This window comes from Lactuca serriola, chromosome 7, assembly GCF_051521515.1.
Source record: "Lactuca serriola cultivar US96UC23 chromosome 7, Lser_US96UC23_V15, whole genome shotgun sequence".
NCBI classification, from domain to species: Eukaryota; Viridiplantae; Streptophyta; class Magnoliopsida; order Asterales; family Asteraceae; genus Lactuca; species Lactuca serriola.
Window position 1 is genome coordinate 55,543,002 of NC_136414.1, and position 9,103 is coordinate 55,552,104.

A 9,103-nucleotide genomic window follows, 5' to 3' on the forward strand; every position below is an offset into this window, starting at 1 on the left:
AACAATATATATATATATATATATATATATATATATATATATATATATATATATATATATATATATATATATAATAACAACAAGTCTTATTCATTTCTAGTTTATTTATTCATAAACCAACATTGTCCATAACACTTATATTTCTAATTTATTTCCTCTAAAACAACTTTCAATTATAAACTGATATAAACATGTGAAATTTGAAGGAAAAACCTAAAAACCACATCAAGACTTATATCATGTATAACAACAAGATGGAAATAATAAAAACTTATCGCCCACAAGTAGTGAAGCTTTACTAGTAGTGGTAGATGAGGGTATACATATAGCTGGATAAAGGATATCATAAGGGTACATATTGTAGATGGGGCATACACCAATAAGGAGAGAGTACACAATGAAAAGATCATGCACCGTAGAGGGTTATACTTGATTTGTTTCTATTTTTGTGATAATGGAGATCAAGCGCAAATATATAACCTAATTTAGGTCGAGCGTAACCTTTTTGCTGACATGTCACCACTAAATAGTTCCGTACAAGTAATACCTAATGATAACATGTGATAACATGTGGTAATCAGAATCTAATTTGTATAGAAAATTATTTTGTTGATCATTGTTATAACAAAAATTAACTTTTAGAGACACATTATCATTGATGTTAGTTTGAATTAAACGATTAAATATTTTTTATGGTAAATTTATGGCAAACCCTATAGTAACGACATATGTTTGTTAAAAATTCTAATTTTTCCATAGTTTTATGTGTCGTCTTTCAAGAACTATATTTCGTCAGTAGAAAGTACATTACTATAATGAGATATAGTCAATGCCAATGCCAAGTTTTTTATAATAGCATGCATTAATGGGTATGTGAGTTTGATACAATCCATTAGAATCCGGTTATAACAAAAACATCCATAATGTAAAGAAAGGACATATTGCTCTTTTATAGGAACCTACTTTTTGGTAATGGCTTTAGAACCTAGCCGCATTAAACTAATCGATATCCTTAGATTTATGGAATAAAAATAAAAGTTCAAAATACTTGACAAAAATAATAAAAGATGATCAAATATCTTTTACCAAAGAGTTTATAGCGTAGCGGTAATAGAAGTCGATGAAAATGTGTCATCAAAGGTTGAGGATTCTAGTCTTGGAAACAAAATGTATAGACTTAGGAATAAGGTAAAGAGTGTGTGTGTTTGACGTCCTTAAAAAAACTGAATCGACTTGACTGACTTGACTTTATTATTACTTTAAAAAACAAAAAAACAAATTTGCTAAGACTTTCATGAAAGGAAAATATCGCAACACTTAAGATTGTTAACCTTTGAGTTATATAAATCGAGTTTAAAAACAAAAAATAAATTTAGAAAGACTTTAAGAGAAGGAAATATCAAAAGACTTATGTCGTATAATGCTAAACCATCTTGGCAAAAAATAATGGGCCTTAACTTTTTAAAATTAAAATCACGAAAGAAGAAAAAAAAAGTCTTAAGAGTGTTTTTGTGTAAATCGTTGTACCTAATGTGGCAATAATAAACACCAGTCAAACTATGAAGGGGTAAACATAAACTATTCAGGCATAAATATCTACATCAACTCCCATCAACTCCAGTCTCCTTTGTACTTCATTCACCGCTTGGCGCTTGCATGGACAATCTTCCTGCAACTCTAGTGTTCCAAATACTGAGTCGACTCAACGACTCGGCGGACGTTGCGCGCTGCAGAGCAGCATGGAAGACTTTTGATACTGTCGCTCCAGACCTTCCATGGATCAATCTCCAGTACCCATTAAAAAGGTACATCGAATTAAGGTGTAGGGGTTCAGATTCTTCTAGTTCTTCCTCATTACCTTCCCCTCTCAAGAAAATTATCCTCCATCTTATATCCAACTCAAGATCTCTTGAATCGGTGCATATCGGCGCTGAGAATCTGCCCCTAGACGTGTCTCACGCTGACGTTGAAGATTATGGCGATGATATGTACCTCACAGATGGGGCTTTCGTCAAGGAGTGGCTCCCTAGGGTTTCAGGAACATTGAAATCCCTTTCTATATCAGATTTTTGGGTCCATTCAGGTTGGCGTCGATCAGAAGTTTTACCCCTCGTCTCCACATGCTGTAAGTTCATTATATGCTGAAATTGTTCATTTCTGTATTTGCTAGTGATGTTGTTGCTATATATTTTGTGAAATGATAAGATCCATGCCATTGATCTAATGTCCTATGACGGAAATCATGTATCTTTCGAGGATTCTTAATTTCAACTGGTGTTACTTATCAAATTATATATAAAATTTTGGTCTTACTATATATGTTATTACTTACTTATTACTGTCTGGATGAATATGGAGATGGTTTGTCAGGAACAACCCTCATGTTGGGATAAATAAAAATGGATAAAATTGATGTTCTATTTTAGTTATTTTCTCTATTGTTAGTAGTTGAGTTTGCTTTAACTTGGTTGTTTTGGTTGATTCAGGTCACAATTTGCTTGAATTAGAGCTGAAGCATGCATGGCTTTCTGTAGAGAATATGAATCCAATGCCAATGCTAACAAGTTTGACACTGGAGTTCATACGATTAGAAGACAAGAACCTAACCGAGTTGAACAAAAGCTTCCCTAATCTTCAAGTTCTTAACTTGATAGATGTTAGAGGACTTAAACTACCCACAATCCACCTTCTCCACCTAAAAACCTGTCAGTGGACCATAACTGATGCACAATCATGTTTGATTCTAATCACACCCAACCTCACCACGCTCAGCCTCGAGTGTAGAAAGGTTGTTGCACTCTATATTGAAGCTCCTTTGTTGAGTGATTTACATCTTGCCATTGACCATTTGGGCGCAGTCTCAATTAAAACTTTTGAAAATCTGAAATCATTATCCCTCAAGTCTTCTTATATTTGTTCCTTAATTAAAAACTTTCCGCATTTAAAAACTATAGAAAATCTGACGTTGAATTCAGGAGATTTGGCTGTAGGGGAAGTTGATGATTCCAAATTTACCCTAAAGAAAATGTTGACTTATTTCCCTACCGTCACTTCTTTATGTTTTAAGACAAGCGCTTGGTTGTCATTTGAGGTGCTTTATGAATCATTTGACCGGGTTTGTTTGGACGGGAGGTTAGGATTGACAACCTTTCGTGGGTATCTGTTGAGGGTTGACCCTGCATTGACTTTCTCCTTGGTTGCTTGTGTGTTAGACCAATGCAAAAACTTGGTAGATGTTTCTTTACTCATCCATCGTGATCATGCTGCTGCTCATGTATCGAGATGTTTTATGGATTGGTGCGTGGCTCGGTGGCCTAGACTAAACTGGAGATGGGGGGCATGGGAGGAAGGAACCGAAGATACATGGATAACCAATGGTATACCCAATGCACAAATCAATTAAAAAGCAGTTGGGGATGGCTTATATTTTTTACATAAAGAAACAAAGATACCAGAAATATATAGAGGAAGTAGAAGAACCAAGAGTTGTAGAGGGGTGAATGTATGATCGATCAAATATACATCTATTAAGGGGTAGGAAAGCAATGGGTGGTCTCCGAAGTCATTCTTAAGGAAAGATTGATATGGATACTGAATGAAGTGAAAGTGGCTTCATCAGGAGCCATGGTCTCCATATAAGAGTTTTTATTGTGTTTATGTTTTTATATAAAAAGCTTTTATGGTGTTGTGTCTTTTAGAATGATGTTGCTTGTTATGGTATTATGCTTATATAGATAGGATTTAAATATAATGTTATGAATCGAATGCGGATGTTTATGCTTAAGATGTGTATAGTTTTGTTAAATGCTACTATTATGTCTACACATTTTCTCATATTTGGCATTTCGTAGTATTTCATTTGACGTCTATTTCTTAACGAAAAGATCCAATGAATTTGTTATTTAGTTTCTTCTAATGCGAGGTTTTCCTTTTTTTCATTAACATCAGCATTATTTAGAAAAAAAGCGCATAGGCTTAAAATAAATATACAACTTTTTATGGTGAATTTTTAATGTCAAATTATTTTTTTTGTTTATTCAGAATCATATAGAACTTACTAAAATTCAAATTTGTTTCACTATGTAATGTCCCAAAAAAATATAAGACCCAAAAAGTTTATTTTTAAATTTATAAAACCAGAATTTCCAAAAGATCGTTATATAAATCCAAACAAAACAAGTGTATCAATCCCCATTTCTTATCAAGAAAATGCGGAACGAGGTTGTATGTGCTCTGCAATCATCCCGAGCTCTTCCAATTGCAAATCGAAGTACCTGAAACATAAATTGAAAACCGTAAACACAAAGCTTAGTGAGTTTCTCAATATACCACATACCATATATATATATATATATATATATATATATATATATATATATATATATATATATATATATATATATATAACACATAACGGGTCCCGCTCTAACTCGCATAACGGGCCCGACCCAATGAGTATCACAGGCCCCGCCCTACCTCGCATAACGGGCCCCACCCAATGAGTATAACGGGCCCCGCCCAGATACAAATCATATACACATAGTCAGATACTAACATACAGAATAACCATTGGGCCCCGCCTAGTAAGCATACAAGCACATACACATGCAAGAGTCACACGGACATCTAGCACCCTAAATAACAAACCATGTGCTGACATTTGTAACACCCCGAATCCTAGATGTGAAACTTGAGAGTTATAATGCACATTGTAGCACCTACTCGACGAGTTGGTTGGTCCGGACTCGTCGTGTAGCAGCTGAGCTGGCTAATCGGGATATGAAGCCTACTCGTCGAGTCGAAGGGCTGGATTCAACAAGTTGAGTATATGTAGTGAAACCCTAATTTTTCGGGTTTGTGTCATATTTAAAGGACCTTAAGCCCTCATTTCCGCCTCCATGATCATTTAGACACATTAAGAGAAACCCTAGACGAGCTGTAATCGTTGTGAGAGAGAGAGAGAGAGAGAGAGAGAGGCTAAAGATCTTTTGTTCTAGTGCATTCTTGGAAGGAGATAGAAGATAAAAATGTTTGGAACGAGAAGAAGACCGTTTATGACTTTACATGACCATTAAGTGCTTGATACACAAAATCTCAACATCTAAATGCCTTAAGATCTTCTATAACATGCATGGAGCAAAACTAACCATCAAGACCACATTTTTATGACTTAAGACCCTTCCTAAGGTTTGAAAGGACAACTTTTTGGGTCAGGAACATGTTATGCTCAAGAATCACCATATTTGGGACAAAAAGTTTCTTAAAGGAAGGAATGTCTAGATCTACAATATGTAGTGGTCACGTTGTGAACTTTATACCTCCTAAAGGTTACCAACAGGAAGATAATATCAGATCCAAAATGCTTCCAAGCTCAAAGCTCTTCCCACTACCTTCTTCTTCTTCCAGAACACCTCCAAAACACTCCAATGGCTCAAAATGCACTCTTCTCACTTAGGGGTTGCTTGGGGTCGTTTTTCACAGAGGGAGGCTGATGAAGTAATGAGGAATGAGGCTATGGTGTAAAAATATGGACCAAAACCTAAAATTTAGGGTTTTCACTTCCTTCACATACGCTCCGCGTACGAGGTGTATGCCCAACGTACTACCCAAATGTCCAAAATTACCAAAATGACACCATGGGCCATTTTGCACTCTTTGTAATACTCAGGGACTAAAATTCAATATTTAATTATTCAATGTTAAAATTGAAAATACCTCAACATTGAAATGTTACAAATCTACCCCACTTTAACTAGACTTTGTCCTCAAAGTCGGGCGTCGCAAAAAACTCAAGATATTGCTCCCGCATCTCTACTTACGGCTCGCAGGTCCACTCGAAGCCTTTACGATGTTGTCACTGAACCTTTACCAAAGGTATCTCCTTGTTACGCATAATCTTCATCTTCCTCTTCACTATCACAACCGGCCTCTCAATATAATTCAGACATTCATTGACATGAATAACATCCAATGGGACCACCACCTCATTGTCCAACATGCACTTACATAACTTCAAAACATGGAAGGTGTTGTGGATCTAACTGAGATCACTCGGCGAATCCAACTGGTAGGCTACCCTGCCTACCCTAGCGATCACATGGAAAGGTCCGGGGAGCCAATTTTCCCCTTTTCTTGAAGCGTATCACACCCTTCCAGGGTGAGACATTTAGTATCACCATACCACCAACCTGAAACTCCAACTCCGATCGGTGAAGGTCGACATAACTCTTATGCCGACTCTGAGTTGTCTGCAGTCTCTGCCTGATCTGTCGAATAAGCTCCATGGTATAAAGGACTACTTCAGTCCTTCCCATGACTCTGTGACTAACCTCCCCCTAACAAACTGGGGTACGCCATCTCCGACCATATAAAAGCTCATAAGGCGGTGCACCAATTCTGGAGTGATAATTGTTGTTGTAGGAAAACTTTGCAAGGGGTAGGTAGGAATCCCAACTCCCACCAAAATCTATGACACACGCCTGGAACATGTCTTCAAGTGTCTAGATGGTCCGCTCACTTTGTACATCGGTCTACGGATGATAAACAGTGTTGAAATGTAGTCTCCTACCCAGTTCCTCGTGGAATTTATTCCAGAATCGGGAAGTGAATCAAACATCTCGGTTTGATACAATGGAGACCGGAACCCCGTGACGAGCAACAATCTCCCGAACATACACATTGACCAACATTTCGGGTGTATAGAAAAGCGATAATTATGAGCCTTCTTTACCACTATCTGCCTGATCCCACCCGAAACTGGAACCCAATCCCAACCACACCGGGTCAACAACCCCAGGCTATCGGTAACGAACATGATCAAATATAAATGTGGGGAATCATGGATATCCTCATACACATCTCTCCCGCTGAAGATCCAACTGACTTGTGGCTCAAGGCAGCTGCTACCACATTCGCTTTACCCTGATGGTAAAGGATCTTGCAGTCATAATCCTTGACCATGTCTAGCCACATGCACTACCTCATGGTCAGGTTCAGCTAGTCCATAAGATACCGAAAACTATTATGATCCATGTAGACGGTATAACGGACCCCGTATAGATAATGTCTCCAAATCATGAGGGCAAACACCACTTCCCCCAACTCCAGGTCATGAGTAGGATACCACGCCTCATGTAGCTTCAACTTTCGTGAAGCATATGCAATAACTCGCCCTCTCTTCATAAGAACCGCCCCTAAACAAATGATGGATACATCACAAAACACCATGAAATCCTCAACACCCTCCGTACACTGAGGCCTCACATAACCTTTATCGCAACATCTCAAAAGCAACATGCTGCTTAGGGACCCATCGGAAATTCACTCCCTTCCTCGTCAGACGAGTGGGGATACAACGATCATGGAGAAATCCCAGATAAATCTCCGATAATATCCTGCCAAACCCAAGAAACTCTTGATATCTGAGGGAGATTTCGGAACCTCCCACCGCATCACGACCTCGATCTTGGCTGGATTGACAAAAATCCCATCTTGGTTAACGAGATGTCCTGAGAAATGGACCTCTCACAACCAAACCTCAGAATTCGAGAACTTGGCATACAATTTTTCCCGCCTCAATACTCCTAAAAGCTCTCAAAGATGCTCCTCGTTCTGCTCTCTAGTCTAGGAATACACCAAGATAATATCCATGAACACAATAACAAATCGGTCGAGCCTCGGCCTGCACACCCGATTCATCAAATCCATAAACACTACAGACATATTGGTGAGCCCAAATGGCATCACCATGAACTTGTAATGCCCATAAGAAATACGAAACATAGTCTTCTCCATGTCCTCCTCTCTCACCCTCACCTGGTGATACCCCGACCTCAAGTCGATCTTGGAGAACCAAGATGCAAATCCGATGTAAACCATCATTCTTCTTTACGAACATTATAATCACTCCTTATGGCGAAATACTCGGTGTGATGAACTGCTCTCTTAACAACTCCTGCAGCAGATTGGGCAACTCGGGCGGTGCCAAGCGGTATGGCGCCTTGGAAATCAGAGTCGCACCTGACACTAGATCAAACTTGAACTCAACCTGCTTCTCGGGAGGCACACCAGGTAACTCCTCTAGAAATACATCCGCAAACTCCCTAATAACTGGCACATTTGAAACCGAGACCCGCTCCCCCACCTGAGTATCAACCACATAAGCAAGGTAACCCGCAAACCCATGCTGAATATATATTTGAGCCCTAGATTTTGAACAAAACCTTGAACCAACCCAGGTACCCTCTCCATAGATAACCAATTCTCCCCCACTTGGGGTTCGAACTACAACTTGCTGACCCTCGCAATCCATCATGACACCAAACCTGCTCAGCCAATTCATCCCCACTATCATCCATACATACCCTATGGGGATGGGGATCAAATTTATCGGATAAGGCACCTCAAAGATCTCTAATACACAACCTAATACACTATGTATTCAGAAACCTCGTGTTCGTTGGTGATATAAACCTGCAACGGACACTCTAACTCCTAAATAGGCATATCAAACTCCCTACTGAACGTCTGGGATACAAAAGACTGACTCACATCCGAGTCAAAAAGCACAAGAGCAGGCAGAGTTCACTAGGAAGGTACCTAACAGAACCATACGTGTATATATATATATATATATATATATATATATATATATATATATAAGCATACCATAAAATAATCGACAAAAAAATAAGAAACATACCCATCACGACATCTGGCACTGCCCTGGCCTCCTTTGTTGTAAGCTTAAAAATGCGACCACGAGCTTTCGGGGGCTCCGCCAGACCCTGTCGCCCATCGCTGATCGTCAAATTGGCTGGCTTTGGAGCCTGTGCCAGTCCCATCGTGAGTAAAGGACAGTTGGCTTTCACATGGCCAACCTGATTACAATGGTAGTGCTCGATATTGCAACCTGTTAACGGCAGTCCTTGGCATAATGCCTATCCTTGCCACATTTGTGGCAACGAGATGAAGATCAACAAGACCCCTGATGAACCCTATCGTACTTGCCACAAGTGCGGCCCCTCTGACTCCCAGGTCTCGAATAAGTGGCCTTGAACCGCTTCGATGTAGGTTGTAACTACACCGGTGCCTGCATCCACTC

The 9,103-nt window shown here is 39.1% G+C and overlaps 1 pseudogene; it reads left to right on the plus strand.

Moving 5' to 3' along the window:
- Positions 1-1,656: 1,656 nt before the first annotated feature.
- Positions 1,657-3,403, plus strand: LOC145063979 (F-box/LRR-repeat protein At4g29420 pseudogene; annotated as a pseudogene).
- The last annotated feature ends 5,700 nt before the right edge of the window (positions 3,404-9,103 follow it).